Raw genomic sequence first — 15,475 nt, 5'->3', positions numbered from 1 at the left:
CCAAAGGGCTTTGTGTTTGCTATGCCTGGGGCAGGCAGCCGAGTGTGGAGCACTTAGGACAGGGCTAAACCCAGCTGTCTTGTAAAGGAATAAAAAACGGGCGAGGGCTAAGGAGGGTGACAGAGGAGAATCACCTTATTGGCTGTGCAGATAGGGATTTGGGGGAGAGATGTGTCCAATGGGGACTGCTCAAACAAAATGTTGTTCAGTGCCTGAGCTGGCCCCACTGCAGGATGTAAGGAATCTTCTGTAAAACCATATTATTTTCAGATGCTTGACGTGCCTAGATCTTAGGGAATCCTGGAAGAGAGCTGAGCTTTGTGTTGAGGCTGGCAAAGGGCCATGTCTGAGCTGGCGTCTGGTAACAAGAAGGAGGTCTACACCTGGGCTTCAAGAGTGTAAAGTCAATTACAACAAATTAATTATGCTCATTGGTCAGAATGTGTTGGAGCACTTGTGCTGGGCTCGTGGCACCCTGTAGAGATCCACTGGACTGAGGCCTGGTTAATGCTACGGAAAAGGCTGGCTTCTGTACTCAAATGAACATCATTCGACAGCTTCTGATCACAGAGGACAACCAAACTGACAATGTTAATGAAATTATTAAAAAGTCTCCAGTTCCAAAAAATGGCATGGATTCCACTTCTCACATTTACCCTAGCTTCCCAACAGACAAACAGGTTGCTTTAAAAGCCCAGAGGTAAGTGATTATTTTGGTTGAGGCAGAGTTTTCATGTTTTGGGGACAATTTGATCAAATGGTCTGATTTTTCAAGGTTTCAACCAACTGGCCTGTCTTACCTGCAATTTCCATGAAGCATTTCTTTTTCTTTCCTATCAGCCCCCTGAAAACCAAACCTGACATAATATCTTGATAAGGCCCCTTCCTGATTCTTTCCATCTGGGAAAGTTGTCTCATTTTTCTAGCCCAGCGGTTCTTAACCCTGGCTACACACTAGAATAATCTGGGGAGTTATTTTCTTTAATATGTCATGTCTGGCCCCATCCTAATCAATTAAATCAGTGTTCCTGGGACCAGACAATGGCTAGTTTTTTTAAAGCTCTCCAGGTGAATTTAAAGTCTAGTCAGGATTGACAGCCTTGAATCTGTCTCTTTTCCCATGATTTCTTTACTCATCCTCCTAGATTTTCCTTCTCTGTGTTCCTGCTACATTATCCTCATCCTACCTTTGTACCTGCCGTCTCACTATGCAAAGTAGACAGTCTATCTCTTTTGCATAGATAACAGGAGAAGGAGACAGATCAGGACAAGACCTTTAATTCTTTGCTTCTCAAAGGTGATGTCGGAGACCAGTAGCCATGAAATTATCTGCAAGCTCATTCAGACTGCATAATCCTCGTAACTCAGAATCTGCATTTAAACAAAACCCCTAAGCAATATGAATGCACACTGGAGTTTAAGAAGCACTGTTCCAATTAACCCATAACACATCCTCCTTAAAGGACCATCCTACAGCCCCTCTGTGATTTGCCAGAATGGAACTATGTGGTTCAAAACCTCAGTCTCCCCAGGTACTGGCTCTGTATGAAGCCCTGTTTTAAATGCTTCTACCGACCACCATTCATTTTCACCTTGCTACAGCTCTGTGGGACTGGCTTACTATTATTCCTAACTGGAATAAAACAAGGTTCAGAGAATTGAAGTGACTTGTCCAAGCTAGTGACGGATTCAGGATTTTAATACAGGTTCCATTTGATTCCAAAATTGGTTCTCTTTACAATAAAACAGATGTCACCGTGGTTCATCCAGAAACAGGTGAGCACAGAGTAGGTGAGATGGCTGGTGCAATCCTAGCTCTTCTTGCTTTGGACTGAAACTTGCAAGATGCTTTCTCTGCTGCTGCCTGAAACTTGCAAGACCCTTACTCTGCTGCTAGCAATGAAAGACCAGTTTTCCTGCTCCCGCAGCAAGTCAGTATCTCACCTTGGAAATGACTTAAAAAAAAAAAAAAAGTTCTCATCACCACTGAGAACTCCCCCAAGAGAGTACAGCCTGTTTGGCCTCTTGGCAGGACCCTTCTGGATATGTAGTTCATTTCCTCTTCAGCAGAGAATTTGGTCTCTTGAGTATTAAAACGTATGCTTTTCTTTTGTGTTCTTTTTTTGTGAGCCAAAAATCATCCAACCAGACAACCCTTTCTCTGTCATGTATGGGACATGGACAATTTTAAATGGTTGTAAAAAAAAAATTGGAACTTCAGTTTAAATGGACTAAAACTTCCTACATAGCGTGCAGCTGGGGTCAGTATGGCCAAGATGTTAAGTGCCCATGAAGTCACCTCTTTTGTCTTTTAAACAGGATAATCAATGCCACAGACTAGGTTGAAAACTAGATCCAAGCAGAGGCCCCTCACATTCCTTGGGCATGTAACATGGACAAGTAGTAGACTGAATTGTCATTTCTTCATAAAAGTGGTTGCCACGATTCGGGTGTGTATGAGTCAGAGCAGCCTAGCTAGTCCAATAAACAGCAAGTCTCACAGGCCTATCAAAAGAGCTGTTTCATGCTTTTGCTCACATCACAGTCTGATGCAAGTGAGGCAGGGGAGGGGGTGAGAGGAGGGGAAGAGCGAGTGGGAAGGTAGTGTTATGCTCCGCCCAGACATTCAGGCCGATGATTCTTCTAAGGGCTGCATCTGCCATCTTCCAGAACTGCAATGTCCAATATGGCAGTGATGTCATATGTGATCATTTACATTTAAATGAATCAAAAGTAAAAATTCACTTTCTCAGTTGCATTAGCCATATTTCCAGTTCTCAAAAGCCACCTGTGACTAGATTCTGCTACACTGGATGCACAAAATAGAAGATTTCCATAATTCCAGAAAATTCTATTGGACCACTTCCTCTAAATTTCAGAGTGTCCCACTGGATTGTTTGAGTCTGACCTGCAGACAAGAAAAGAGAAGGTGAAGAGTCAGTGAGGAGTGGTGGACATATTTTCCCCAAATTTCATTGGCACAAGCTTGAGACGTGGCCTCCTTTACTGCAAGAGAACTGAGAAGCATCATCTAGCTTTGTGCCTAAGAAGAGGAGAAGCACGGACATGCATGAGCCCTTGGGCATCCCTGTCCCAGTGGCCTTACCAGAAGTGCAATACTATCTCACACTGCATTCCTTGTATTCCTAGGAGAAGTGGCCAGGCTTCTAAAGAACATAACCTTATTTTGGATTAGGCCTCAGAGATATTAACTCTTGCTGTCGGTAAGGGTTGACTCAGATGCAGAAACTCTGACAACAGTTAACCACTTCACTTGAAAGAGAAAGCCTCATATGACATTCATCTCATCATTGGCAAAGTGTATGAAAAAGTGATTCTGTTTTTATATTCTAAGTCAGGAGTTGGCAAATTTTTCTGTACAGGGTCAGATAGGAAATATTTAAGGCTTTGTGGATCATACAGTCTTTATCGCAACAACTCAACTCTGCAATTGTAGTACAAAAGTGCCATAGATGAAGGAGAGTGACAGTGTTTCAATAAAGCTTGATTTACAAAAGCAGGCAGTAGGTCCAGTTTGGTCTAGCATAGCTTGCTGGCTCCTGCTCTAAGTCTTCACCAGGTCCTCTTCACTTCCTAGCAGACTCACCTTTCTCTTCTTCCTGTCCCCTTCAAAAAAGAATGGTAAAAAGAAAAATGGAAATGTTGGTATATGTAGAGAGCCAACATTTTGCAGTGCTAAGCACTTTACTCAAGTTCTCACGACCCCTTGAGTAAGATTTTTATGGTTGCCCATTTACAGATGAGGAAGCTGACACACAGAGAAATTAAGTCATCAGGTTTAGCTCATGCAGAGACTAAAATTCTAAGTGTGATGACATAATTCACTGTAAGTCACTGGTGCATGAAGCAGTACTGTTTAATATCGCCCAACATGGTAATCAGGGAAGAACTTAGCCATAGACATTATCAGAGGGAGGGAACTAGAGTAGGGCATGGGGAAAAAAAATACATACCTGAGTTGGTAGTTGATGGGATTTGTTTGGGAACACCTATGACACCTGTTAGGGGTGGGGAGATGGCAAGAAGAATGAGGAGCAAATGTGTAAACCATGTAGGGGTCTGTGGTCTTGCAATGGCAGATGAGGAAGTCATTATTGTGATGAACACAAGGCTTTTTTTTTTTTTTTTTTTGAGATGGAGTCTCGCTCTGTCGCCCGGGCTGGAGTGCAGTGGCAAAATCTCGGCTCACTGCAAGCTCCGCCTCCCGGGTTCACGCAATTCTCCTGCCTCAGCCTTTCCGAGTAGCTGGGACTACAGGCACCCGCCACCACGCCCGGCTAATTTTTTGTATTTTTAGTAGAGACGGGGTTTCACCGTGGTCTCGATCTCCTGACCTCGTGATTCACCCACCTCGGCCTCCCAAAGTGCTGGGATTACAGGCGTGAGCCACCGCGCCCAGCCGAGACACAAGGCTTATTAATGTGCAACAGTGCCCAATTTTAACCCTTTCCTGTCATTTTCAAGAAAGGGAATTTTGTCTTTGATATCTGCTTCTCCTTTCCCCAGTTTCTGGCTTAAAAACATGCAAAATCAGGATGTTGGGCAAAAAGAAACAGGCCCAGGTAGAACAGAAGAAAGGAGGAAAGATTTTTGTTTATGAGACATTTCGTGGGCTCTTCTTTGTTGTGAGAAGTCTGGGTAACGGGCAAGGCAGAGAGAGGGATGAAGGCAGTCAGAGAGGCAAAATCAACCTAAATACTGTATTGCTGGGAGAGCACAGAGGTCAAAGACAGAGAGCCTGAAAGGGCAAGTGGGCTGCTCTTGGAGATGTTTGGGTTTCGGGTGGCGAATGAGAAGCTCTGGTATAACAGAAAATCAAGAAAGAAAGAGAAAAGGATTTTGAGAAATGCTACCATGAGTTATCAGTTGGGTCCCTTATAACATTCTCTGGGTATTGCAGGTAAAGTTTCCATTGTAATGATTTTCGCTTTGGAAGATGTGACTCTACGCAGAGATTGGACTACATGGGGCCTTGGGATTCATTTGGGTTACCCTAACGAAATGTCTCCATTTTTTGCTCCCTGAATTGGAGGAATCCAGATTATATGGGAAAAAAAAAAGAATTGCAACAGGCACAGCAGTCCAAGAATGGAAAAGGCTAGCTCTTGAGGTAGAAAATTTTCCATCTCTACAAGTGTTCATGTAATCACCTATTGTGACATTGCGGAGGGAATGCAGGAGCCATAGGGAAGTGGGTTCCTCAACCTGGTTGAGCATCAAAAGAATCACAGCTTTCACAACCCACAGCCCCAGGCCCCTTCTATTTCTGTCATGTTGTGGAGAGCTGACCTTTTACAAAACTCTCCAGGGGATTCAGAGCTTTGGGAACCAATGATGCCAAGAGCTGGGCAACGTGATCTCTACTGCCGCTTCCAAGCCTGACAGCATTATCCTCCACGAACCTCTCCTTTGTAAAAGCATAACCTCACAGGATTATTTAGCCAAAGCACATTCTGTTAAAAGGGAAGTGTGCTTAAAGGATCTCTCAAATAAGTAAAGAGAAATAGAAGGAACAAAGTCACTGTGAAGTTACATCCTGCTTCTTTTTGGGTCTCCTTGGATGATATTTTAGACACATTAAACTAGTCCACTGATTTATTTATTTTAAGGGCTTTTTTTTTCCAGGTCTTTGGGGCTCCACCCTTTCTCTGCATTTACTCCTAAAAGTCCTTTAATGAGAAAATAGTGCCAGGTGGAAAAACAAAAATAGAGAAGAGGTTCTCAGGCCAGTCACAAAAATTATTCTAGAATCCAGGTAATTGTGGCTGAGAGCTGTATCTGGAAAATGGTGAGTAAATTACATTTTTGTAAATGCAGCCCTATGTGGAAAGCTGTGAGGCAGCTCCTTATGAAAAAGGCTAAGTTAGAGGAAACTTTCTACAAACCGAGTGGTTATCAAGATTTTTATCTTTAAGGTTTTCCCCTGAATTGCAAAAGTAATATGTTTATTTTAGAAAATATGGGACACACACTTAGAAAAACAGAAGAAAAAAACTTAAAGTACACATAATTCCATCACTGCAAGAAAACAATTTTAAATATTTTGGAGTATAGCCTTCCAGATGAACACATATATACACACATATATACATATAAATATGCACATGTAATAAACCTTTTTCAAAAAATTGGGATCCAACTATACCTGTTTCTTTGCAACCTGCTTTTTCCCCCCACTTCATCTGTCATGATTATTTCCTCACACAACAAATACTTTTCCACAGCAGTTTCCAAAGGCTGCATAAAATTCTACCCTATTAAACCCCATTGTTGGACACTGAGGCTGTTTCTAATTTTTGACATGATAAATAATGCTTCTCATCTGCATCAGTATTATTTTAGATGAAGACACGCGGATATACCCAGTGATGCCAAATAAAACAGTGCCATTGCTAAATGTGATCTCATGTTTTATGCATTTTAAAATATTGAAGCTGTGGTTTGGGAACTGGTTAACTGTGGCTCCAGTGTGCGAATATACCACTTCTTCTGGGGCTGAGCTGCGGCCAGCCAGGTCGCCTAGTGGGGTGGAGGTCAGGAGATAAGCACCTCCCCTCAGGTGCTCCAATTCCCTGGGCTCAGGAAATCTCTCTCTGTCCTTCCAATAATAATATTCAAGGGAAACAAATGAGGGAAAAAATTTGATGGCTTCTGTTTCAGGTTGAATTATGCCACCCCCCTCCGCACCAAAATTCATATGTTCAAGTCCTAATCCCTGATATTTCAGAATGTGACTGTATCTGGAAATAGAATCTTTAAAGGGGTAAGTAAGATAAACATAGGTCATTCAGGTGGCTCCTTACCTAATATAACTGGTGTCCTTATAAGAAAAGATCAGGGGACACACACACACACACACACACACACACGGAAGACCATATGAAGACACAGGGAGAAGACAGCCATCTGCAAGCCAGCGGGAGAGGCCTCAGAAGAAACCAGCCTTGATCTTGGACTTCCAGCCTGCAGAATTAGGAGAAAATAAATGTCCGTTTTTTAAACCACCCAGTCTGTGGTACTCAGTTATGACAGCCCTAGCAAACTAAGACAGCTTCCTAACACATCTTCAGAGAAATGTTTCAGGTGAGTCAGAGTCCTAAGAGCAGGCAGCTGGAGAGTTAGAGTCAGAGAGATGGGACTTGAAATGGAGGGTCTAGGACTCAGGAGCTACCTGATCTTCAGCACGCCCCTGCATGCTGAAATTTTTGGCTATGTATTACATATTGGCTACATAGTCAATACAGCTAATATGTGGCCAAAAATTTTAGCATCCCAGCCTCAGCATCCTCATGTTTATGCTAGAGACCAAACTCTTGTGATAAATAACACCCACTGTATTAGTCCATTTTCAAGCTGCTGATAAAGAGATACCTGAGACTGGGAAGAATAAGAGATTTAATGGACTCACAGTTCCACATATCTGGGGAGGCCTCACAATCATGGCAGAAGGCCAAAGGCACTTTGTACATGACATTGGCAAGAGACAATGAGAGCCAAGCCACAGTAGAAACCCCTTATAAAAACATCAGATCTCATGAGACTTATTCACTTTCATGAGAATAGTATGTGAGAAACTGCCCCCATGATTCAATTATCCCCCACCAAGTCCCTCCCACAACATGTGGGGATTACGGGAGCCACAATTCAAGATGAGATTTGGGTTGGGACACAGCCAAACCATATTACCCACATTTTGGAGGATTCTGAGGATGCCAGACGTGAAAAGCGCATGGCACAGTGCTTGGTATGTAGGAGGCATGGGATGAACTGTCTTAGCCAGTGGCCTGCACAAGCTTGTCTTCACCCTGTCAAATAAAGTGAGTCTTAATTAACCATATAATATGTAAAAAGATAATTAGACATTTGGAACTTTTGCTTTAAGGCAGATTCACTTTGTTTAGCCCACACAGTGCTTCTTAAAAACACTTCAAATTAGTTGTCAATATTTTAACAACAGGAGATTCTACACAAATTCTGGATTTCTGGCTATTTGAAAATCAACAGATCTGGAAGCTCTAGGCCCCCATACTCTGGCTCACTGTGGTTCCTGGGCAAGGGACGTAGCTGTGTCACCTGCTGGGCCATGTAGCATTGAATCTGTAACCTAGACCCTAATGTATAAACTGATTTTTATAAATAAAAATGCATACATGCATACACACGGAGAATAAATGTATGTGTGTGTAGGCGTGTGTGTGTGTGCGTATGTATTCCTTAAGTCCCATGTCTCTTCGCTTCATTATTTCAACATCTTTTCTTTTTAAAAAAATTCACTTTGATTCCAGATTCATGCCTTTGGTGTCTGATTCAACAAAACTGGTCTAAAAGCCGTGTTGCACCATATACCCTAGAAATGTGGATGAAACTACAGTTCCCCTAGTTTAACCTCTCATTTTACTCATGAGGCAATACAGCCAATATGTGGCCAACAATTTTAGCCTTGAAAGGGGCCTCAGAAATTAGTAGTCTTTGTAAACCCCTCGTTGTTGCTAGAAACCTCATAGATTTAGGAAAGCTTTTTGTTATTTGATTCAATTTTTACCAAAAAAAAAAACCAACCCAGGACCAAAAACAAAAAACAAAGGAATTCAAACATTTAATTAGTCATGTTAATTTGTTTTCCTTTCCCTCCAAGCAATCTCCAGGCATTACTAAAATGCTCCCAGGTATTTCCTAAAACAGGTTTACCTCCGCCCAGCCCTGTGAACCTCAGCATTGTCTTGTATCAGTTGCTAGGTAACTGAGGAAGATTTATGCACATCCATTGTTAATTTTAAAGACAATTTTCAGCTCTGCCATAAACATCACTAGAAGCAGACACCACACTTGCACTGAGACATTCCTCTAGCCTTCCCGAGATGGGGCATTCCAGGGCATGTCTATAAAATCCAAAATATTCTGGTTAAAAAGAAAAAAAAAAGGAAAATGCTGGTAAATTCCCAGCTGTCTGCAAAAACAGTTCAGCAAATTTGAGACATTTGGGCCCATCTCCAGTACCCTCTTGTGCCAAATCTATTATAAGTTTTATTCAAAGAGTATCATCTGCCCTCCCAGTTTGCCTGCATTTAATTGTGCATTTCAAGTTTGCCCAAAATTTAATATTGTGCTTCTCTCCCCCATTCTTTCCAGCGGCACCAAAATTTAGTCCTTTGTATTCCAGAAGCTTCTGCACAATTATTTCTCAACCCAGTGGTTTCATTACTTTTTAAAGGGTTCTTGATAAGCACAACAACCATTTATACTGGTTTTGACCAAATGTATGGATTTTGTTGCCACTGTTTGGGTAAGTGATGGGTGGACCCAGTTTATATAATGGGCACCCAAATCAATGTTTTATACAGTGATCTTAATTCTAATGACCCTTGGCTTGTGGGAAGCAGTTCATGTTTTACAACAAGCTTCCCAGGGCATTCTGTCATCAGATTCTCACCAGAACCCCGTAAGAAGCATGTTGTGTGGCATCGTCATTCTAGCTTAGATGACTTCCTGACTTCAACACTGCCAGCTGGTGGTCTGGCCTTGCCTCCTCCTAACTCATCCTCTATACAGTCTCCAGAGAGGTCCTTCCAAACGGAAACCCAAGCATGCCAGTCTCCTACTTAAAATCAGCCTGATGTTTCATGGTTCACATTTGTAACATGGAAGATCACAGCCCCTGTGATCTAGCTAGGCCCTGTCTACCTCTTCAGTCTCATCTCCCATTACTCTTCCCTCACATTTTGCATCCCGGCTGTGCTGCCTTTTATATAGTTCCTTGCACACCCTGCTGTCTTCTTGTCCCTGGGTCTTTGTTCATCTGGCTTCCTCTGCCGGAGATACCCCACCATCCAATTATTACACCAATGCCCAATACTAAAGCATTCTCTGACCCCATCTCTGCCTTACACCTGAAGAGTTAGATTCACTCCCCTGTGCTTCCAGAATACTCAATGCATATCTCATCAGTGCATCTATGGAATTGCTTTATAATTATCTGTTCATCTGTCTGTCTTCTTCTAAACCTAAAACTAAATGTTTGAGTATTTTCCCGGGGAGTGCTTACACCATCTTCTTCCTCTGAGTATCTCCCAAGCCTAGCACAGTGCCCAGCACATCATGAGCATTAGTTTGTGGCAGGGATGGAGTAAAAGGGAAAGGGAGGGAGATCATAAGAAGGAGGCCAATAGCACCATTGGCCTGATTCCACAGATAAAGCAGCCCAGCCTCCAAGAAATTCAGTGACCCAGGCAACACAATTAGCAAGTGGAATAGCCAGCATTTGAATGGGAGAAAGATCCTTAGAAATAAGTGAACACAGGCTGGGCACGATGGCTCACACCTGTACTCCCAGCACTTTGGGAGGCCGAGGCGGGTGGATCACGAGGTCAAGAGATCGAAACCATCCTGACCAACATGGTGAAACCCTGTCTCTACTAAAAATACAAAAAAAAAAAATTAGCTGGGTGTGGTGGCATGTGCCTGTAATCCCAGCTGCTCAGGAGGCTGAGGCAGGAGAATCACTTGAACCTGGCAAGGGGAGGTTGCAGCCAGCCGAGATGGCACCACTGCACTTCAGCCTGGAGACAGAGCAAGACTTTGTCTCAAAAAAAAAAAAAAGAAATAAGTGAACACATCGTTTCATACAGTGGAGAGAGCTTCCGTTTGCATACCTGCAGGGATGGACTGATCACTGCCTCTCCAGGCAGCCATTTTCATGGCTGGTCAGCTAGGCTATGAAACAGTTCATTCTCTGGAGGTGCCACAGCTAGTTTCCCAGTGATTCGCATCAGCTCGGTTTCACTTTTGTCTTCTGCTGTTAGACATTTCCTCTTGTCAGAGCAGAAACCTCAGACTTCATATTCTGTGGATAAATCACCCTCGAATTGCTCCCCCCTTCCTCAATCACCGTCAAAAAATGCAAAAATAACCAGATTCTTAACCTAAACACAAGCACTTTCCACGTACTGTCTAATCCAAACATCCCAAAAACACAAGTTTAAAAACATGCTGGAGATCACACAGCTAAAAAGTCACAAATCAAGCCTAGACCACAAGGGGTCTAACTCCAAGTTCATGGACTTAACCACCTCACAATACTCTTGCCTGTCTGAGCCCTTTAGCTATTCAGCAGTGAAAAGCTAAGCAGATTAAAAGCACGTAATTCTCTCTCTCTTTCCGTGTCTCTCTCTCTTGCTCCCCTCCCCCCCTTCCTCCCTCTAATACTGGGTTTATGAAGACCTAGCAGACCTCTCTCCTCTGAGGATTAGTTTTCAAAATGAGTTTCTTTCTCATCCCCCTTCTCATCCCAAGCCCCATCTGAGGAAGAAAGATCGCTGGGCTGCTGGCTGTGCACATACTGTGTTATTCATGGGGTACGCACAAGGATGGGCCAGCTCATTAGGTTCAAAGCCTCAAATTAATTTTACATTACTGTCCCCGGAGGTGAAAGGTCATTTTTTATCTTCTTAGCCTTATCCACCACCGGGGATGAAATTGGATCTTTAGGAAGGAGGGGACCCCGCTCCCTATTGTACCGGCTGTTGATGCTTCTCTTCTTTGTTGTGAGTGAAATTGTACACACAGAGCTGAGATTTAAAACACACACACAAACACACACACACACACACACACAAACACCAGAGGTGGTTTTTGTTGTTGTTGTTTTGAGGCAGGGTCTCACTCTGTTGCCCAGGCTGGTGTGCAGTGGCATAATTATAGCTCACTGCAGCCTCATACACCCAGACTCAAGTGATCCTCCCACCTCAGCCTGCTGAACAGCTGGGACTAGAGGTGTGCACCACCACACCTGGCTAACTTTCAAACTTTTTGCAGGGATGGGGTTTCGCTATACCGCCCAGGCTGGTCTTAAACTCCTAGCCTCAAGCAATCCTGTTGCTTCTGCCTCCCAAAGTGTTGGGATTACACACTGAGCCATTGCATCTGGCTGGCATTTTTAAGTAGGAACATTTTGTAAATTACGGAGCAGAGTAATGATTAAGAGGCTGGTACTGAGCGTGTTGAGAAAGCTAGAGACTGAAACTAACTGCTATTGCCAGGGTGAAGCTGATGGAAACTAGAAGGTGAGAGGCCCTCTTAAATCCTCCAACTTTGCCATCTCCCTCTGGTGCCTCCCAGTGGCAGAACCAAATGTGGCACCAGCTGGTCGGGAGGAATGGCAGCCCCAACCACTGCATCACAAAACAGTGGTTGGTGGGCCTGGGGTGAGGGACAACAGCTTAGAAATTAGTACTTGCAATCATATCTATATCAAAGATGTGTCTTAATAACAATTAGGCTGGTTCATGGAGGCTCTGGTGGGTTTGGAGTGGCCCACGTTCATGGGACGTTCCAAGCATGGTCCAAATAACCTCCCAAATGATGACAGGAGCCACCCCCCACAGAGAGAGGCTTGGTTTCCAGGTTGGGCTGCCCCAGTTAGACTGAGCTGGATCCAAATTGCAGGGTAGCCCTGGCTGGATCCAAATTGCATTGAGGAAGGGAAGAAAGCGGCATTGAACCCTGCCTGCTTGTATTCACAATAGCTATTGTCTCACCCACAACGGTGTAATCAGAGCGAACACACTAACCAGTGTTTGCTTTCCCCCTCCCCAGCCTTCTCCCAACATTTTCTCCCAGCTCAGTGAAGAGGTTTGGCATTCAAATGAGGGGAAGTTTGTGTAGTACCGCAAGAGTGATGGGCGATCCCCGGGGAGTAGAGGAAACAGAACCTTCTCTTCATAGCTCCAAATGCTTCTACACGATGGATGCCCTGCAGAAGGATGAGTTGCCATGCAGCTTTGGAAGATGATACTGTCAGAAAGAGGCAGAATCTTGCCCTTTCCCAAAGCAGTGCCCATCAAAAATGCCCCATGAATATCTTGGAGGCAAGTGGTATTCCTTAAAGACAGCAGCTGCCAAACAGCAGGAAAAAGGTCAAGGTAGAAAGGTAGGATTTGGGGGAAGAAAGCAAAATAGAGCCACTGCAGTTTTAAAAATCAGCTTAATTTTCAATGATATTCACCAGGAAGCTTAATAGACTTAATAGACTCTATAAAGCAGGGCAAAGGGGTTCCATTTATTACACATCATGCTTTCAATTCAGGTCTGTTCTTTCTCAACAACAAAGAATTGATGGGGCACCCACTCCACTAGAGATTAAAACCCCAGAGTACAGCTGAAGACCAGACCTGGCAAAGAAAGGACTGCTCTAAATCAGGACCCAGCAGCCATTCTGCCCACAACTTTTCTGAGTTGAACTGGCCTTGCAGAGGAGGGCAGTGAGTTACCAAATAGCAGCTTGCCAGCCGAACAAGCCCACCTTACCCATTCTGGCCTGGAAATGGAAAGAAGTTAGAGACTAGGTCTTTCTGATTTTGGTAGGGCACCAATGGCTATGTATTGGGCATCCCTAGCTGGCCAGCTGGTAACTGGTTCTTAGATCTGGTTTGAGCTCTGCCCTATACAGTCGGGTGTACATGTGAAAAGGCTGGTTCCTGGCTTAATATCAGACACAGGTACCTGCAGTCCCTTCAAGGATGATGCAGTGAGAACCTGTCATTTTGACTTCTCAACATTCTTTATACCACCTTCCGGTAAGAGCACCACGAATTCCTGTGGGGAGCCATCTCTTCCTCACTTTCAGCCCTGTAACTAAGTTTGGTGCATTGAAATGGATTTTAGGATTTTTATTGAAACCATCAGGAAGAAAAGAAATCTTTTTTGGTGGCAATGGAAATAGTTTATGCATCACTCAACTATGGCCACAACAATGCTATATAAAGAGCCCTCATATAGCTCAGCCCCACATATCAGAAAGTGTTTATTATCATGCTAACAATTGCTCAGATTAGCTGGCATGCCTCTGCTTCCAGCTGCAAGCCTGTGTTCAACTGAAGCAGCTTCTCTCTAAATGTCTTTTTTTTTTTTTTTTAAGAGGCTACCTGCAGCCTATCCTCATGGTAATTCTAGAAGCACAGGAGAAAGCGTATGGAAACAGGCAGTTCCTCTTGACACCTAGGCTCAGAACTGGCACGCTGTCATTTACAACCGCATTTCTTCGGCCAAAATAGAGCACATGGCTACATCCAACACCAGTGAGACGGCAAATGCACTCTACTGGTGGAAGAGACTACAAAGTCACTGGCAAACGGCAGACATGCAGGATGGGTGAGGAGTTGGGAAAAATCATGCATTCACCCCCACAGCGTAAGCTGCCTTTGCTGGTAGCCATTTTGCTGTGGGATGGGAAAAGTCTCCCTGAATGAAGCCAACAGGAAGGAAAGCGGAGGCAAGAGATGGACACTGAGACTTGATAATATCGTTGGAGTCCTTGAATCCTGCTATGTTCTGACTTTTCAATTAAATAAGTAAGTCTGTTTCAACTGGTGTCTGTGATTTGCTACAAAAAGACACCTGACCCAACTGTAGCAGTCAGGAAACAAGTAAGGCCTAGAGTGTCACGTCTGAGAGCCATGGCAGGATTCGAAGGGAAAGCAAGATAGAGAAGTGGGTCCTGCAGGAAGAGCCTAGAAAGGTGGCCAGAGGCAAATGGACGTGGGTTATGGAATGTAGCTGTGCAGGGTGCCCTTGGAAAGCCAGCCAACATGAAGGAAATATGGAAAAGACACTACATCATTTGAATACTCCGGATCAAAGGAATATAGGGGCTCTTGTTTCTCCAGCATCTAATAGATACAAACAACACCAGTGTAGTCCACACCGATGTAGCCCGTATTGCATAACCCCAAAGTCAGAGCATAAGTTCTGGAAAAGTGTCAAAGGACTTGTAGGAACATAAGTACTAGAACAAGTCCTTGATCTTGGGATTATTAAAAAAGAACCACAGTCTTGGCCCAGTGGCTCACACCTGTAATCCCAGCACTTTGAGAGGCCGAGTTGGGTGGATCACTAGAGGTCAGGAATTTGAGACCATCCTGGCCAATGTGGAGAAACACTGTCTCTACTAAGAATAAAAATAAACAAAAAATTAGCCGGGCAAGGTGGCATATGCCTGTAGTCCCAGCTACGCAGTAGGCTGAGGCAAGAGAACTGCTTGAACCTCGGTGGTGGAGGTTACGTGAGCCAACTCTGCGCCACTGCACTCCAGCCTGGGTGACAGAGCAAGACTCTGTCTCAAAAAGAAAAGAAACAGAGTTGGGTGTGGTTGGCTTATTCCTATAAAACCAGCATTTTGGGAGGTCGAGGCAGGAGGATCACTTGAGCTCAGGAGTTCCAGACCAGCCTGGGAACACAGAAAGACCTCGTCTCTACAAAATTACATATTAAAAAAATTAAGCTTGGCATGGTTGTGTGCACCTGTAGTCCTAGCTACTCAGGTGCCTGAGTTGCGAGAATCGCTTGAGCCTATGAGTTGGAGTCTGCAGTGAGATATGATAGTACCACTGCACTCTAGAATGAGAACTTGTCTCTAAATAAATAAATAAAAATAAAGAACCAAAGATTTCAGGGGAGCTGA

General features: G+C 43.9%; 1 long non-coding RNA gene across 4 annotated transcripts in view; it reads right to left on the bottom strand.

The window, feature by feature from the left end:
• Positions 1 to 1,681: 1,681 nt before the first annotated feature.
• Positions 1,682 to 15,475, bottom strand: part of LOC134735496 (uncharacterized) — a 100,590-nt gene continuing 86,796 nt past the window's right edge. For 3 of the 4 annotated variants that reach the window (XR_010118677.1, XR_010118678.1, XR_010118679.1), the window contains 4 exons: positions 7,712 to 7,826; positions 6,825 to 6,984; positions 3,445 to 3,627; positions 1,682 to 2,908 (listed from right to left, as the gene is read on the bottom strand). This is a non-coding gene — a long non-coding RNA (uncharacterized lncRNA). Of the gene's footprint in view, positions 2,909 to 3,444; positions 4,168 to 6,824; positions 6,985 to 7,711; positions 7,827 to 15,475 lie in introns of those variants that run through there. The other variant, XR_010118676.1, reaches the window with a different exon arrangement.

Source organism: Symphalangus syndactylus, chromosome 21, assembly GCF_028878055.3.
Source record: "Symphalangus syndactylus isolate Jambi chromosome 21, NHGRI_mSymSyn1-v2.1_pri, whole genome shotgun sequence".
NCBI classification, from domain to species: Eukaryota; Metazoa; Chordata; class Mammalia; order Primates; family Hylobatidae; genus Symphalangus; species Symphalangus syndactylus.
Note: the sequence above shows the minus strand (reverse complement) of the source record. Positions and strands in the feature narration are given on the sequence as shown.